We start from the raw sequence: 17,300 nt of genomic DNA, 5'->3' as shown, positions 1-17,300 counted from the left end.
ATATTTATTGCGATATCGTGGGAAAGCTCGCGGTATGGTGGTGAGTCTCACGATTAGGGATGTAACAATATCTAAATTTCACGGTACGATATTTTCACAATATATATCTCATGGTACGATATTTATTGCGATATTTTGTGGACTTTTTCCTCTTAAAATGCCTCGACAAGCCTTAATCCAAAGAACTAAGACTTTAAAGTGCTTAGAACTGTTATTTCTTCTTGTAATCTACACTGAAATGGAGCAAAGGATCATGGTCTATGTAGTTCCCTCTCTTTTTTTAGATGCTGTTGCACCATAACTCTTAATTTAAGCAAAGAAACTTGTAATTCGATATTATTGTGAGAATTTTGACAATACGATATCACGATATTTCGGTTACTGTTACATCCCTAGTAGATTTGTGATGAGATATCAAAATTATAACACGGCTTTAAGCTCACAAGAGTCAATTTTGTGTAATATACGTCCTTTGAGTGATTTGTTCTGCATGCAATTCTACAATTACAAGAAAATAATCACTAAAGGAATGTTTTTATAGGAACTTTTTCATATCAAATGGATCTGAACTGTGTATATTAGAGACTTGTATTAATAAAATAATTCCATTCCATAATCAGTACAGTTGGGTTTACGTGTTAATTCCATTTTAAAGATCCAAATAAATAGCCAATCACTGGGTTTTCAGAGCGATGGAAAATGAGAGCGTTGCCGTAGCGATTAACTATTTAAAACATGATATAAACAGATTCAGACTAATCTAGTTTATGGTTATGTAATTATTGGTCCACAAAGAACAGAAACTGGTGCAAAGTTGACATCTTATTGATCAAGTCATTTCATCACCACTGAGTCAAAATGTGGAGGTTTAAACTTTTGAAAGGTGCATTGTGTAACTTTTCTAATGGAGAATACGCCAGCTGCTTGTCCATGATAAATAATATTGCTTTGCCTGAATGTTCCACAGTCTTTTCTATCTCCATGGACACAAGCAGGTAACACGACCAGGCCAAGTTACGGGTCAGGTCTGCGCCGAGGCAAGCCCAACCTAAAGGAAGAATGCATGTTTTTCGAGCAATAAAAACACATGTAATCGATTAAATGTTGGCTACACAGTTTAATGCCATACTGTGGAACATTCCTGGCAAGCCTAACCCAGGCAAAGTGATGACAGGCGTAGTGTAACCTCAACCAGAAAAGTTGCACAGTACTAAATTCAAAACTAGGACACACCTGGGTTAGAATGGTGAAAAGAGCAAATAACATTGTACATTTTCATTTGTACGTTTTTGTTTTATGGTACTTCGCAAACTTTTCTGTGTTTTGGCAAAACAGATGACAATTTTTGCTCCTCTTTACTGTTGGTAGGGATCAAATTAGACTGGTTTAGTCTTAGTTTAGTCCTGTTTTAGATCAAATTGGTTAAAAATAGGGACACTTGGGACATTTTTCTGTATAAAACTGGGACAAATCACTGGTTTTGTATAAACCTGCTGGAACAGGGGACACAAGGCTCAAAACTGGGACTGTCCCGGGTAAATAAGGTCGCCTGGTCACCCTACACTCTACATCTTTAACACTTGTTGTTGTAAGTAATAGATTTTAATGAATTTTATGATCAAATTGTACATTTATTTCCAAAATTCTACCAAACAGAAAGAAAAACGTCGCCTCTCATACCCTCTTAATGACATTTGGGATGTTTATATACCCAACTTTGACAATTATGTCTACAGCTTAACGTGAACTACAAACGTATGGAAGCAAGCACAGCCTATAATCAAAATAAACTACAAAGATTTGCGAGAATATAGACAGAAATATACAAATTAAGATGTAAAAAAGGGGGTGAATCACATCAGTCAGAACCTAATTTTTACCCCGTGTTGAATACATGCACAAAGAATATGGTAGTTACTCAGAATACTAGTTTTGTGCACCTGTATATTTTCATTTGATGGTATTCAGAGTTACTTTTCTAAAATCAAAGGTATATATTGCGATGGATATTCAAGTTAAGCTTCAAACTGCACATAATCATATAGAAAAATAGAAAATACTTCTTGTAGTTTGTCCTTGTGTAGTTTTCCTCGCAGGTAGTGACAGGAAATGCATAACCGGTGATGTGAAGAATACTTTGCAAATGTATGCAGCTGCAAAATACTGAATATCTGCTTTAAAATTTATTTTATAACATATTCTGACACACTGTTGGAGTATTGTATTCTGAATACTTAAAGTACTTTCACACAGAGTTGCAGAGAATGTAAAGCAACAACATAGGGAAAAAATCACACTATAAGAGCTGTGGTTTCAATTTTATTAATAATATTGTGCAATTTGAAGCCTAAATTTTGTGCAAGGACCGTCATGTGTTGTTGATTTTTAGTTAGATTTCAGTACCTGTGCTCTGAATACCACAAAATTAGAAAAAGTAACTGCATGCTGGTTTTCTGGTACAGTTTCTCTGCACTTTTGCACAACTTTTTTTGCCCCAGAATTGAATGCATGAGTCGCTTGCTGGAGCCAGAGCCGCGCAGCATGTGGGCGGCAGAAAAGGAGCGTGCGATGGCTTCAAAAATAGCTTAATTTCCCCGGAAGAACTCGGCTTGGATCATTCCGATTAACCTTTTACGATAAATCAACCAAAACTGCAAAGCGGTTCCCTTTTCTGGTGTTAAATTATCAGTTAATTACGGTGCTAAGCTAACAAGTTGAACAGGAATCGCAGCGGTGGAAGTTTGATCGCGTTTGTAAACATGCCTCTCCGTGCGTGAGCGTAAAAGTTAGCGTGAAACTTAGCATCTGCGAGCTTAAATGCGGGTGTAAAAGTGTGAAATGGACGTACCCATGATGCCGTTGCGGTCCGGTTCGCTTGACATTCCTGTAGGCTGGGCTGAGGGGCTGTGGACTGGGCAGAGTTGGTGCAGCGGTAGTAGTGGTAGGTAGTACTGCCTGGAGGGACGCGCAAATGACCGGGGAGTGGAGGCGTGCGGTGTAGTGGAGGCGAGAAGGGCGTATGCGGCGTGAAATTAAAAAAAATAAAAATAAAAAATAAAAACTACCAAACATTTTAAGTTTTGTAGTTGTAATATGGTTATGTACATTAAGAGGTGAAATAATTAAGTAAATAAATAAAAAATAAATAAAGTTTAAATTGCGCGTTCTAAGTGAAGTCTCATTTGAAGATGATCTCGCGAGAGCAGGAGAAAAGTAAAAATATTCAAATTATTTTAGTTTGCAGTTTTTACAAAATACTCACTGCTACAAATTATACTAAATACATTAATAAAACAAATCAATAAAAATAATGAATAATAATGCAATTTGGCTGGATTTGAAGTAAAAATCACACTATACAGGCTTATATTTTATTAAAAAATGAGGATATCTGACATTCTCCACCTCTTGTTGCAATTATACATCCATACATTAACACTTCAACATAAAAATTAAGTAAAGCTGTGTATCAGTATGAGAAGTGATCAGTCTGTAGTCAAACTCTCTTGGGACAGTCAACAGTGCCACCCAGAGGGAGATTTCTATAATCACCAAATTTTAAAACATATTTATTAATTTAGACTTGCAAGAATGTGTAAACTCTTAAAATTGCCTTTGAAAAAAAAAATAATAATAATAATAAACAAATGAATAAAGTGTTTGTTGTCTACTCCACTACCTAATATACCATTTTCAAAACAATAAATCAAGTCATAGTTTAGTTTTAGTTTAGTTTATTATCTATATTTTCTTCAGCAGTATAGTGCACTTCAAAATTTGTTATCTTGACAAATAAGATAGTTATATAATTCTTGTGTTGTGCTTTCGTTGCCAAAATCAATACTATAGCCTTGCACATGCTCAGATGCTCAGAACAATCAATCAGAAGACAGAAATATACATATTAAGATGCAAAAAAACAAAAAGGGTGCACCACAACAGCCAGAAGTTAATCTTTTCTGAGTGTTGTTAAGTAACTGAATACATGCACAGAGAATAGGTTTTCAGAATACTAGTTTTGTGTACCTGTATTCTGGTACAGTTACTTTTGCATTTGGTAAAATTCAGAGTTACTTTTTTGAAATCAAAGACACATTGCAGTGGACATTCACAATATATACCTTTGATTAAAATCAAAGGTAAATATTGCGATGGATATTCAAGTTAAGCTTCAAACTGCACAGAACCATGAGAAAAATAGAAAACACTGCTCGTGTAGTGTGTTCTTGTGTATTTTTCTTTGCAGGTAATGATAGGAAATGCACCATTGATGTGAAGAATACTGTAGCTGCAGAACACTGAATACCTTTTATAACATATTCTGATACATGGCCCAATCAGAGTTCTGTATTCTGAATACTTAGAATACTTTCACACAAAGTTGCACATAAATTATCGTGTAAAGACACAACATAGGAAAAATCACACATGCACACATGATAAGAGCAATGGTTTCTATGTTTTTTTTTACTAATATTGTGCAGTTTAAAGCCTAAATTGTGTGATCAACAGTGTTGGGGAGTAACAGATTACATGTACCGGCGTTACATAATCAGAGTACAAATTATGAGTAAATGTATTCAATTACAGTTACTGTTTCAGTGAGTGGTAATTGGATTACAGTTACTTTGTTGAAATGAATTAATTACATGGCGATATTTTCCTGTTTTCACAGTTTGGGCTATATCCCATTTTCAAAAATTGTATTTTGGTAATTCCACTGATTGCTGGTAAACCCAAACAGAACACGTGCAATAAGAGCAATGTAAACATCTTGTTAATGTTGGTGTCATCAGTCACATAATGGACAAGGTCATTAATAATCGTCATTGTTAATAATCTGATTCTGCATCATTTTGAGTAAAAAACATCCAGTTTTACTGGGCTCTGGTGCACTTACGTTTGTACTGAAAGTGTGTTTTTTTTTTTTTTTTTTTTTTAATAAACATTATGACACCTAACAGTAGGTGGACATAATTTAAGGCAGCAGTGATCTCATATAAAAATCATTCCTCTAGCAATAATATTTTTAGTATGCTTAAGGAAAGACTGGATTTTTATTGTCTTTTAGCACATAAAACATCTTGTGTTAAGATCCTAGTCTTTGCTTCTCTACAGCAAACAAAAACCTCTTCATGGAGACTTGGGCTCAACAGACAATTTGAAGACAATAAACAGGATGTGGTTGCTACATTCATGTAGTTTTAAAAAGCATGACAATATCAAGTAATCCAAAGTATTCAGATTACGTTACTCACTTTAAGTAACTTAATGGATTGCATTACAAACTTCATTTTGGGGTATGTAATCTGTAATCTGTAGGGGAATACATTTTAAAAGTAACCTTCCCAACATTGGTGATCAAGCACCGTCATGCACTGATTGACATGATTTTTAATTAAATTTAAGTAACTGTACTCTGAATACCACCAAATGAAAAAGTAACTGTACCAGAATACAGTTACTCAAAATTATTATTCTGAATATGTATTTTCTGTTCATGTATTCAGTTATTTTTCTGTGCCTAACAAATAGTGAAACAAACATGAAGCTGTTTTTAATACTTTGTTACGTCTTTACACTGTTTTTAAATTTAAATGCCACTCGATGCAAAAATATGCCAAGTATTCAGAATACAGTACTCTGATTAGACCAGGTATTCAGTATTCTATAACTAAATACTTTTCAAAGTATTGTCTCCATCCAGTGCAGAGTCATCTAACATATATAAAGACATGTGCTGCCAGGGTCTGAGTGTTTGATTGAAAAAAAGAAAAAAGAATCAAAGAGAATAAGAGACATGAGGCATCCTACGCACAGCAGCAGGCTCCCATCACCGCCGCAGCGGCAGCAGCACACAGCTCTGTACAGCCGTGTTCTGTTCACAACCAAACACTTATGTAACTAATATGAGTATATAACCTGTGTGCATGTTGGGTTTAGTCAATAATATTATAATGCATGAGGAAGTGATGGAGGTGATGTCCGAAGTGTAACGTCTTATGACTTTCAGATTAGGGCTGGGTATCATTCAGAAGTTGCCAATACGATACATACCTCGATACATAGGCCACAATAAGATACATATCTCAATACATAGGCCATGATACAATACATATCTCGATACATACTGTAGGCCATGATACGATACATATTTGGATACATAGGCTGCGATAAGATACATATCTTGATATATAGGACATGATACGATACATATCTCCATACCTAGGCCACGTTGCGATACATATCTCGATACATAGACCATGACACAATACATACCTTAATACAGTGACCTTTCAATTCGATATGATTTTTTATGATGTATTTCAAAACAGTTCTAAATCAAGGCTAAATCATGGCTGTGACACTGAAATTCTTTGTTAAACCACTGTTTGTGCAAATTTAATTTCAAACAAAAACATTTTAATCATTGAAACCTAAACGAGTTTCGTTCTACTAAACAAGTAACAAAACTCTAGCACTGTAACAAAATAATTGAGTAATAATAATTCAGTATACCAAAAAATACTCTTGACGTTATATTGATACATTTAATTTGAACTCATCTGTATTAAATATTATTGGTCTATTGTTGTTTCCCAAAGACTGGGTCGCGACACTCAGCAAGAGATTTTATTTTGGGTCGCCTTCTCGTGATCTGCTAGCCAGGCTGGTAACACCTAGTGCCTCCGCTCAATTTAATTTCTCTCCAGCGGCTAAGTCAGGAATCAGAATACACTAGACGGTTTGCAAGAACTCTGGAAGTGCAAGTTTGGGCACCAGCCAATCAGTGAAGAGTCAGACATTCTGTTTTGGCAACGATTTGCAAGATCGAGGATTTAAAGCCGGAACAAAGAGAATGTTTGGTGAATTTCATCAAGGGGAAAGATGTTATTGTCCTTCTTCCTACTGGATTTGGGAAAAGCTTAATATACCAGTTAGCCCCGTTAGCAGCGCATTACATATGTCATGAACAAATAGCAGCAATCGGTTGAATTAAAAAGTACCCACCTACCTTCAAGCGAATGAATTCTAATGCTCTGAAGTCAGACATTTTCCATGAAGTGAAACCGGCTGATGAATCAGGCTAACAATCTGCATGTAAGCCTCCAATACACAGTCCTGATCTGTGACTTTATTGTCATTCTGGATGAGCATTTTGTCAGAATATCCTGTCCTCAGTAGGGCCAGTATTTCTATGCTTATTCCTTTCACTGCTACATATATGTGTGAATTGGGATTTTCTGTGCTCACAAAAATGAAGACAAAGCTCAGAAACAGACTGAAAGCTGCTGCTGATCTGCTGCTGCGTCTCCTCCTGCACCTGGACTGAAATAAACTACAAAAACCAGACAGGCCCACGTATCTCTTAAGAAATGTTGAAATATTATGACATGTTTTGTATAATTTCTAATCTTTTTGTCATTATTTTATAGACTATTTGTTCCACTATTGCTGGTTCAGTTGAATGTTGAAAAGAAAAAGAAATAGGCTTCATTTAATGTCCAAATAGGTGACTTATGGATCCTTTTATTACTGCTTCAATTACTGTTTTGAGTAATACTAATTGTTCAGAGAGACAGGATCACTCAGTCAACAATAAAATATCCTCATCAATTTTCAATAATGGTCAAATCCACCTTTGTGATTCATGAATAATGTTTTTTGACTTGGGTCGTGAAGGTTTGTGCCTTTTAAAATATGGGTCCCCAGAAAATAAAAGTCTGGGAAACACTATAGAATGTTACGTAATCTAAAAATGCAGCCATATATTCATTAGTAAAGGTTTTGAGAAATAACATTACTACAAACCGCTTCTGACGGAGGAATCTTATTTGTTACTACACCATTTATTAATTTTATGTATTTGAATCATCGTTCCATTCACAAAACTGTCACCATTGGAAATCTTTAAAAATGACATTTCTGTAATCCCATTTACCCACACTAGGGGTCACTGTTTATAATGTGATCACCTACATTTTTTTACACAGATACATATTTTTTCTATTTAAAAACACTTTAAATGCTTGTGTTAATGCACTTCAGATTGGACAGACTTACAACATAGGCCCTGTGTAATTATGGTTTAATTTAATTTAATTTCCACTACTATAATTTGCCAATTTTTGTGGTATTGTGGTACACATAATAAAAGGACCATGTCATTATTGTAACTGATTGGATCGTTAGTCACTTCATTTGTGGATTTAATCAAAACAAGCTTATAATCAATACAAAAACATGTCTACTGACTCATATTCAAAACAACATATGACGACTGATTGGCCTGAGCTGTTTTTTATGCTGGATGCCCTTCCCTTAATGCCCCAACGATTATTACAACTGTTACTGAATAATGAGGTGGAAATATCAGCCTGTATTTACAAATATTTAGGCTGGGATTGAACCTGCAACAATCTAATTTCAGAGCCAATACCTAAACCGCTACACCACCATCAACCCTCTCACATTTGAACCTGACAATCACCAATCATAACCACATAAATGTCTACGTCAGGGATGTCAAACTCAACATGATTAAGTCGTGGGCCAAACTAAATATTTATTGAAACATGTCATGTTAAACCTTTTCTTCTTTTATTATAATAAGATGTTATAGTTTTGTTTAAATACTGAATCCAGAACTAGCATAATATATAAAAATAATAACAATATTTTAAATAAAGTGTCTTTGGGGACAAAAAAAATTGTCTGTAAAAGGTGCTATATAAATAAAAGACTTAAAAGACTGATCTCGCGGGCCAAATATAATTATATCACGGACCAAATTTGGCCCCCGAGCCTGAGTTTGACATGTCTGGTCTACAGGGACTTTACAATTAAAATGTACCAAATTTGAAAAGGCATCGCCAGCCTCCATCATATAAAGAAGTGGACTAAGGGAGTGTGACATCACCCATAGTGTTCAGTCAAATGAAGCTCATCGATGCTGACAGTTGGGATGAATTTGGACCCGAGTTTCATATTAGGAATATGATTTGCTGGCAAAATAGCAAAATAAAAACACCAGGATCATAGTCCAATGAGGTTTAGTTGGTCTTCTGATAATTTAGGTTATTAGGTTTACAGATCAAGAGTTTGTTTTTGTACCTGACAGTTTCGACTGTTCCAATCTTCCTCAGAAGGATCATGTAGAGAAGTTTACAAAAATGTTAAGACCAAAATGAGGAGCCTGACAGCAGCAGTTACAGAGAAAGGAGACTTTTTTTTTGCATTTTTTGTATGAAAAGCACTCTATAAATAAAGTCTGATTGATTGATCATCCACTATATTTTTGATCTGGACTGAAAAGTAAAAAGTACATTTCTTTATGGTTATGGCTTTTTAGTAATTTGAGTTTCCATCCCAATTTTTGAGCAACACAACACACAGCCAAAAGGAGAAATTCAATTTATCTTGGTCGACCAAAATAAACTTTTGTCCAGTTGGCAAGGTAAATTTCTCCTTTTTCCGTGGATTCTACCTGGACGACTGAAGGATTTTACAAACAACACAAAAACACAAAAACGGCTAGAAAAAATAAGAAATCAGTTGAATCACTTTAAATCCCTACATTTAATCCTTTAATTGGTCTAAAATCTCTGTAAAATACTTTTACTTTTTTTATTTTTAAGTACATTTTAAACAGATACTTTAATACTTTTACTTAATATGATTTTTTCATGTGATACTTTTACTTGAGTAACTTCTTGCCCTTGTATCTGTATTTTTACTTAACAAAATTGATTACTTCATTCACTGAAAAAACGGTCCGAGAGGGAGTTGCTCAAATTGCAAAAACAAATTTGACAACAGTAACATGACTTTTTTACATTTCTCTGTCCAGCATGTTTAAATCTTACAAACATCGCTTGATTGTGGTGGATGTTAGACCTGCATGTTTTAATCAGGTTGAGGAAACATGTTATAATTATTATAATTTCTAGTGAGGCTCCTCCCTCTGGAATTCTCCTCCCCAAAACTTTTGGAGGGAAAATTCAAATGTAACAGGACACAGGACAGATCCAGGAGCAGAGACACACAGTGTGGAGCAGGAGGATTATGAGAGCTGATCTGGAGGTAAGACTTTTTAAAGATTTTATTATGTGCTTCTCCGGCCTAGAAAGTCATCATTGTTAAAACATGTTTGTGTTGTTTTATTTGAAATTAGAGTTAATGTAAGGACAGCTTGAAACAAACTGTTTTTGACTGTCCATCTACAAGAGTGTGACAGTTGTACTCAGATTTGAGTGTGTTTGTTCCAGAGTCGTCTACAAAGAGTGACGTCCAGAGCTCTGCTGGAGCTGTGGGGAAGTTCATGAATGTTACAGCTGATGTTTCAGAAAAAAGGAAGATGTTTGAGAACCAACAAAACACAGACCACAGATGAACAAAGTAAGTAAACCAACTAAAATTATTTTTAATTTTTTTCAAACTGAACTTCCTATTGAAACTGTTATCGTACTTGTACAAGGTGATGTGGCACTAGGAGACTTTATACCAGATGCCCTCCCTGTTACTGTGTTTAGAGGAAGAAAAGCAGCACATGGTGAGTTTTGTTTCTGCAGATACACTTCTAATGTTCTTGTTCTTCTGTTCTGGTCCATTATTGTAGTAATAATTGCTATAAGTGTATTTAAACATGTACAACAGAGTAGATCATCAGAATGTGATCATCATGTGTTATTCTGTGTCCACAGAGACCAGAGCTTCTTCACTGGAATAAATCTTCACACTGTCCAGCTCCAAACTGTGTATCTCTGTCCCTGTGCTCTTTGTGTTTGATTCTGTTTAAGACAAAACAGAACTGTGGAAAACTAAAGACTGTTTTTGTATTCTTTTACAGAATTAGATCAATTAAATTTAATTACACATACTTATACATTTCATGATAAGGTACCATAAGATAAATATGCATATTCAGCATGATTTGTTCAAATTTCATCAACATGAAAAAGTGATGTTCATGTTCCGAGAAAAATATGTGCAGAGAGGATCGAAAAAAGTTTCAAAGCCTAAACATAATTTTATTGCGTGCAACCGCTGTCCATAACTTTTTTACGCAAATCCAGCAACTTTTTTTTTTCAGTGTTCACCGCTGCTTTGAACCACTGAAAACTGTTTATAAATTAACTCACGTTTTTAAAAACCATAAAAATCAGGTAGAGCTCCTGTAATTCCAGCAGCAGTGGGGAGGTAATGTGCTCGGGGCTGTGTTTGGGCTTCATTGGCTGAAAAAAAGCCCCTGATATCACCACCCGCTGTGCTCTATACACACTCATGCAAATGGTGTATGCAATCAGACCCTTTTGTTTTGTGCTGTGGAGGCAAAACTGGAAAAACAAATCACTTTTTTTCTATTTATCGTCATTGTTTTGCATGATATCAGCTGCCAGCTTTTGTTCTCAGTGCCAATATTTTGAATGAGCTGTGGCAGAGGAATACTTCATAGTCAGTGTTGGGGAGTAACAGATTACATGTGCTGGAGTTATGTAATCAGAGTACAAATTATGAGTAACTGTATTCAGTTACAGTTACTGTTTCAATGGATTACAGTTACTTTCTTGAAATAAATGGATTACATGGTGGTATTTTCCTGTTTTCACATTTTGGGCTAAAACCGGACTGAAATAGGACTACAACAGGACCAAACCAGGTCTAAACCAGGACTAAACCAGGTCTAAACCACGACTAAACCAGGTCTAAACCAGGTCTAAACCAGGACTAAACCACGATTAAACCAGGTCTAAACCAGGACTAAACCACGACTAAACCACGATTAAACCAGGTCTAAACCAGGTCTAAACCAGGACTAAACCAGGACTAAACCAGGTCTAAAACAGGACTAAACCGGGACTAAACCAGGTCTAAAACCGGACTAAAACAGGATTTAACAGGACTAAACCATGTTGTGCGGACCTGTGTCTCCTCCTCTTCTATCAATAATATTTTTTATTTGGTTGAGTAAAGTCTGGGCTTTTTATTGTCTTTTAGCAGACAAAACATTTTATGTTATGATTTCCTCGTCATTGCTTCTCTACAGCAAATCAAGTAATCCAAAGTATTCATATTACGTTACTCACTTTAAGTAATTTAATGGATTACGTTAATCTGTAATCTGTAGGGGAATACATTTTAAAAGTAACCTTCCCAAAACTGTTCATAGTACATGGTAGTAGTCAGAGGTGGGTAGTATTCATGTTTACTTCAATACATGCAGAGTAATTTTATAAAAAAAAAAAAAAAAAAAACTCAAGTAAAAGTATTAAAGTACCTGTTTAAAAATGTAGTTAAAAAGTAAAAAGTAAAAGTATTTCATGCTGATTTTGAGATCTATTAAAAGTAAATATAGTGATTTTAATTGAGGTTTGTGTTGAAAATTTTCACCTTTACCTGTGGTCGTGAAGTTACAAGCAGTCGCCTGCGGTTTCCTTTAGAGACAGGGTGAGGAGCTCAGACACATGGGAGAGACTCGGAGTAGAGCCGCTGCTCCTTCACGTTGAGCGGAGCCAGCTGAGGCTCGGGCGTCTGTTCTGATGCCCCCTGGAGGCCTCCCTCGGTAGGTGTTCTGGGCATGTCCCACCGGGAGGAGGCCCCAGGGAAGACCCAGGACACGCTGGAGGGATTATGTCTCTCGGCTCTCCTGGGAATGCTTTGGGGTCACTCTGGAAGAACTGGTGGTCCACAGTGAAGGAAGTCTGGGAGTCCCTGCTTAGTCTGCCGCCTCCACACCCCAACTCAGATAACTGAAAGAAAATGAATGGATGAATTTTTACTTTTCAGTCTTGTTAAAAAAATTAGTGGATTAGAAAGTACAGATACCTGCTCTCAAATGTAGTGAAGTAAAAATTTAAAGTTTCCAAAATAAATGCAAAGTAAAATATAGTTAAGTAAAGTACAGATATATAAAATATATTCTTAAGTACAGTACTTAAGTTGTGTTTCCTCTTCCCACTGTGAGTAAATCTACAAGTGACAAAAGCTTCATGTTGACAATATGAAATGATTTGAACATTTGTGTTTCTTGTACCGCTCCTTCAGATATAATGTAATTTCTCTTTTTTTGGGTTTATCTTAAAATTTTTAATTTAAATTTTTTATTGCTTTGTCCTTTCAGTTACATTAACTTTAAAGGTGCGTTGTCTAACTTTTCTGGTGGAGGGTTTGTCAAATATTTCAGTGTGGTATAAAACCTTTTTATCTTCATGAAGACCAAACCAGACCAAGTTACAGGTCAGATCTGTGGAGAGGCGACCCACTCACAGTCAGAATGCCTGTTTTTTCTTTTTTTTTTTTTTTTTTTTTTTTAGCTTTAAGCCACTTTTTTACATATTTTATTTAGTTTTCAACATTTTAACACAATACACAAAAAAAGAGCAGTCTGAGCATGTTTGAGTTTTCCTCATTACATAAATGTAAATTCAATATAAATTACATAAATATTACCCAATTAAGCAAGAAACAACACTGAGCCTGTACTTCTTATACTTCTTCTTGTACTTATATAATGACACTGAGATCACCGGGCAAGTTGTCAAGCAGAGGCCGCCACAACTCCATAAAGAAATCATCATTACCTTTCAATTTTGACTCTCTCCTTTGGTAAGACTCCAAAAATGTCTTTATACCGCTGGGTGACAGTCGGTGGCTTCTCCTGTATCCAGTTAAACAGCACACACTTTCCTGCCAGAAAAAGTAATTTAGCCACTAATTTTAATTTACTTTTGTCTGCCACTTTGTTTAAAGGTGGCACAGCCCCAGCAGAAAGTTTTAATTTCACTGTGCTGCTAATTTCTTTAGTTATACGTTGCCAGAATTTGGAGATTTTCTGGCAAGTCCACAGACAGTGTAAATAAGTCCCATCTGTTAAAAACCATCTATAATTGAATAAATGTAAGGTAGAGCTGTTTAATGTCCTACTGCGGAACATTCCAGGCAGAGCAATGACATCTCCATGGAAACAAGCAGGTGACGGACCCCCAAGTTACACAATAATAGTGCACCTTTAAATCATAAATGAAATCCTACATGCCTTTTGCTTGATCAGTTGTTTTCTTAAATATATTAGGAGTAATTTAGGCCACTACTTGGTACTTCTACTTGAGTAACTTTATTTTGAAGTAAATGTACTGTTACTTGTGTATCATTTTGAGCTACTGTACTGCACTCGTGATGTTGGTAGGATAGTGAGAAAATAATGGTTGCAGCACAAGAACGAGAGTGTCATCGTAAAGGAGCTCATTAGAGAAAAGGACAGAGGACAGGGCCAAACTCCAACTATGTGCACACACACACACACACACACACACACACACACACACACACACACACACACACACACACACACAAAACACACAACACGCACAAGACACACGACACACAACACAAACAACACTGCCTCTATTTGAATAAAGAGATGCAGGAGTGTGAGAGAGGAGGAGAGGAAGAGCAGAAGAGGAGTGGAGAAGAGAAAGAGAAGAGGAGAGGAGGAGAGTGAGAGAGAAAGAGAGGAGAAAAGAAGTATTGTGTAGTATAGTGTAGTATAGTGTAGTATAGTGCAGTATAGTGTAGTATAATGTAGTATAGTGTAGTATAGTGTAGTATAGTGCAGTATAGTGTAGTATAGTGCAGTATAGTGTAGTATAGTGTAGTATAGCGTAGTATTGTGTGCAGTATTGTGTAGTATAATGTAGTATAGTGTAGTATAGTATAGTGTAGTATAAAGTAGTAGTGTAGTATAGTGTAGTATAGTGCAGTATAGTGTAGTATAATGTAGTAGTGTAGTATTGTGTGTAGTATAGTGTAGTATAGAGCAGTATAGTGTAGTATATTGTAGTATAGTGTAGTATTGTGTGTAGTATAGTGCAGTATTCTATAGTATAGTGTAGAATTGTGTAGTATAGTTGCAGTATTGTGTAGTATAGTGTAGTATTGTAGTGTAGTATTGTGTAGTATAGTGTAGTAATGTGTGTAGTGTAGAGTAGTATAGTGCAGTATTGTACAGTATAGTGTAGTATTGTGTAGTATAATGTAGTATAGTGTAGAATTGTGTAGTATAGTAGTATAGTGTGTAGTATAGTGTAGTATGTGTAGTATTGTGTAGTATAGTGTAGTATAGTGTAGTATAGTGTAGTATTGTGTAGTATAGTGTAGTATAGTGTAGTATAATGTAGTATTGTGTGTAGTATAATGTAGTATTGTGTGTAGTATTGTTCAGTGTTGTATCACAGATCGGCATCAGGCTGCTGCTCTCCTCCAGTGCACCAGGTCAGCTCTGCACACGGCACGCTCTTATGTAACCAACACCGCTCAATATACAGAAGTACACAGAGACACTGAGAGGAGACGCAGGACCCAGAGACACAAGACCAAGAGACACAAGACCAAGAGACACAGGACCGAGAGACACAGGACCGAGAGACACAGGACCGAGAGACACAGACCGAGAGGACACAGACCGAGAGACACAGGACCGAGAGACACCGAGAGACACCAGAGACAGAGACACAGGACCCAAGAGACACAGGACGAGAGACGCAGGACAGGACCAAGAGACAGGACCAGAGATGCAGGACCGAGAGACACAGAGACGCAGGACTGAGAGACGCAGGACCGAGAGACACAGAGAGACACAGGAGAGAGACAGGACGAGAGGACAGGACCAGAGACAGGACAGAGACCCAAGAGACACAGGACCGAGAGACACAGGACCGAGAGACAGGACCAGAGACAGAGACCAGAGACAGAGACACAGGACTGAGAGACGCAGGACCAAGAGACATAAGACGCAGGACTGAGAGATGCAGGACTGAGAGACAGACGAGACAGAGAGACAGGACCGAGAGACAGGACAGAGACAGAGACACAGGACCGAGAGACACAGGACCGAGAGACACAGGACCGAGAGACACAGGACCCAGAGACACAGGACCGAGAGACACAGGACCGAGAGACGGCACATTCATCTGTTTAAGTAACGTTTTATTTTTCTGTTTTTGTCCTGATACAGCCCAGTCAGTCTTTTTTTTATTCAAACGTTTGTCAGAGAAATTTCTTGCTGATTTTGCACTACACTACTCAGAGTCTCTCAAGTGTGATTATATGAAAGTTTTGAATGAGAGAGCAGAGTGGTCTTTATTTTTAATTGTAAGCTTCGTTTCAGAGTTGTTCACAAAAGCCAGCTTGTCTTTAAAAAAAACAAAAAACAAAAAAAAGCAGAACTACTTTATTTTAAAAGGTTTTCAAAGGTCCTTTCGGAGGCACCCTGATTATTCACCCTGAGGAGTTTATAAGCACGTTTCACAACTTTCAGTCAAGGCAAAGCATACAACTAGCATGCTAACTTGCACTTTCTGATTTTTTGGAAAATAAAAAGCTTTATAATTAGTTGAAGACAGCAGGCAGTGGACGAATTTTGACCTCAAGAGCTGCTTATAAAATATATCTGCACTGCCCACATGTTTAACACAAAAACACTACCCATTTAGAGTTCTTCTCTCAAACTGAAAGCACTGTTCCACCTTGTGATGTCATCTGGTAATACAGGAAGTGCTCCACTGTGTTGTTAAACTCATTACACCTTACCTAGAATCATTTGGGTAATTTCAGCGCTGGAACTGTAAATCTCCACTAAACTAAAGGTAAAAAGAACTGTTAATTTGAAAACTATCGCAGCTTTGTGACGTCACAAGGTGGAACAGAACAGGATTTATATTTTTCTCACTCACACAGGTTGGATTTACTACTGTTTTCTAGACTATACTCCATGATCAAGTCCAGTCTGAAAACAGTTCTGTTTATTTATGTCTGTGACTGAAAGGATTTGATCTGCACTCTTCTGTTTTAAGTTGTATTATTGTGTTGTTGTTAAGTTGTTTAAGTTGTTTTGTATTCTACTGTATTTTATTTTTATTTTACGCAGCTATATTTTACTAGCCTGATTCATCAGCCCCCCGACCTCGCAGTATTAAGATTCGTTCGCTCGACAGTAGGCGGGTAATTTTTTATTTAACCAATCGCTATTATTTGGTGGTGATGTATGTAATGCTCCGCTGACGGGACTAACTGGTATATTAAGTTTTTCCCAAATCCCGTAGGAAGAAGGACAATAACGTCTTTCCCCTTGAGAAAATTCACCAAACAATCTCAATCTGTGTATCATTGTTCATTCATTTTTCAGTATAAAACCAAAAATAATAAAACTTTTCCATTATTTGTCTCCAAAACCAAAATGAAAAAACAGATAACAGATAATATTCCGTGACTTAAACTGCGATGCCGGACTTTTGTGCCACATA

The 17,300-nt window shown here is 36.4% G+C and overlaps 1 long non-coding RNA gene across 1 annotated transcript; it reads left to right on the top strand.

Annotated features, from left to right (window-relative positions):
* Window positions 1–10,037: 10,037 nt before the first annotated feature.
* Window positions 10,038–10,573, top strand: LOC129410005 (uncharacterized). Its single transcript, XR_008632674.1, has 3 exons — window positions 10,038–10,083; window positions 10,269–10,398; window positions 10,478–10,573. It is a non-coding gene; the product is annotated as an uncharacterized LOC129410005 (long non-coding RNA).
* The last annotated feature ends 6,727 nt before the right edge of the window (window positions 10,574–17,300 follow it).

Source organism: Boleophthalmus pectinirostris, unplaced genomic scaffold (genome assembly GCF_026225935.1).
Source record: "Boleophthalmus pectinirostris isolate CB_2022bp ecotype Guang Dong unplaced genomic scaffold, ASM2622593v1 HiC_scaffold_21, whole genome shotgun sequence".
NCBI classification, from domain to species: domain Eukaryota; kingdom Metazoa; phylum Chordata; class Actinopteri; order Gobiiformes; family Gobiidae; genus Boleophthalmus; species Boleophthalmus pectinirostris.
Note: the sequence above shows the minus strand (reverse complement) of the source record. Positions and strands in the feature narration are given on the sequence as shown.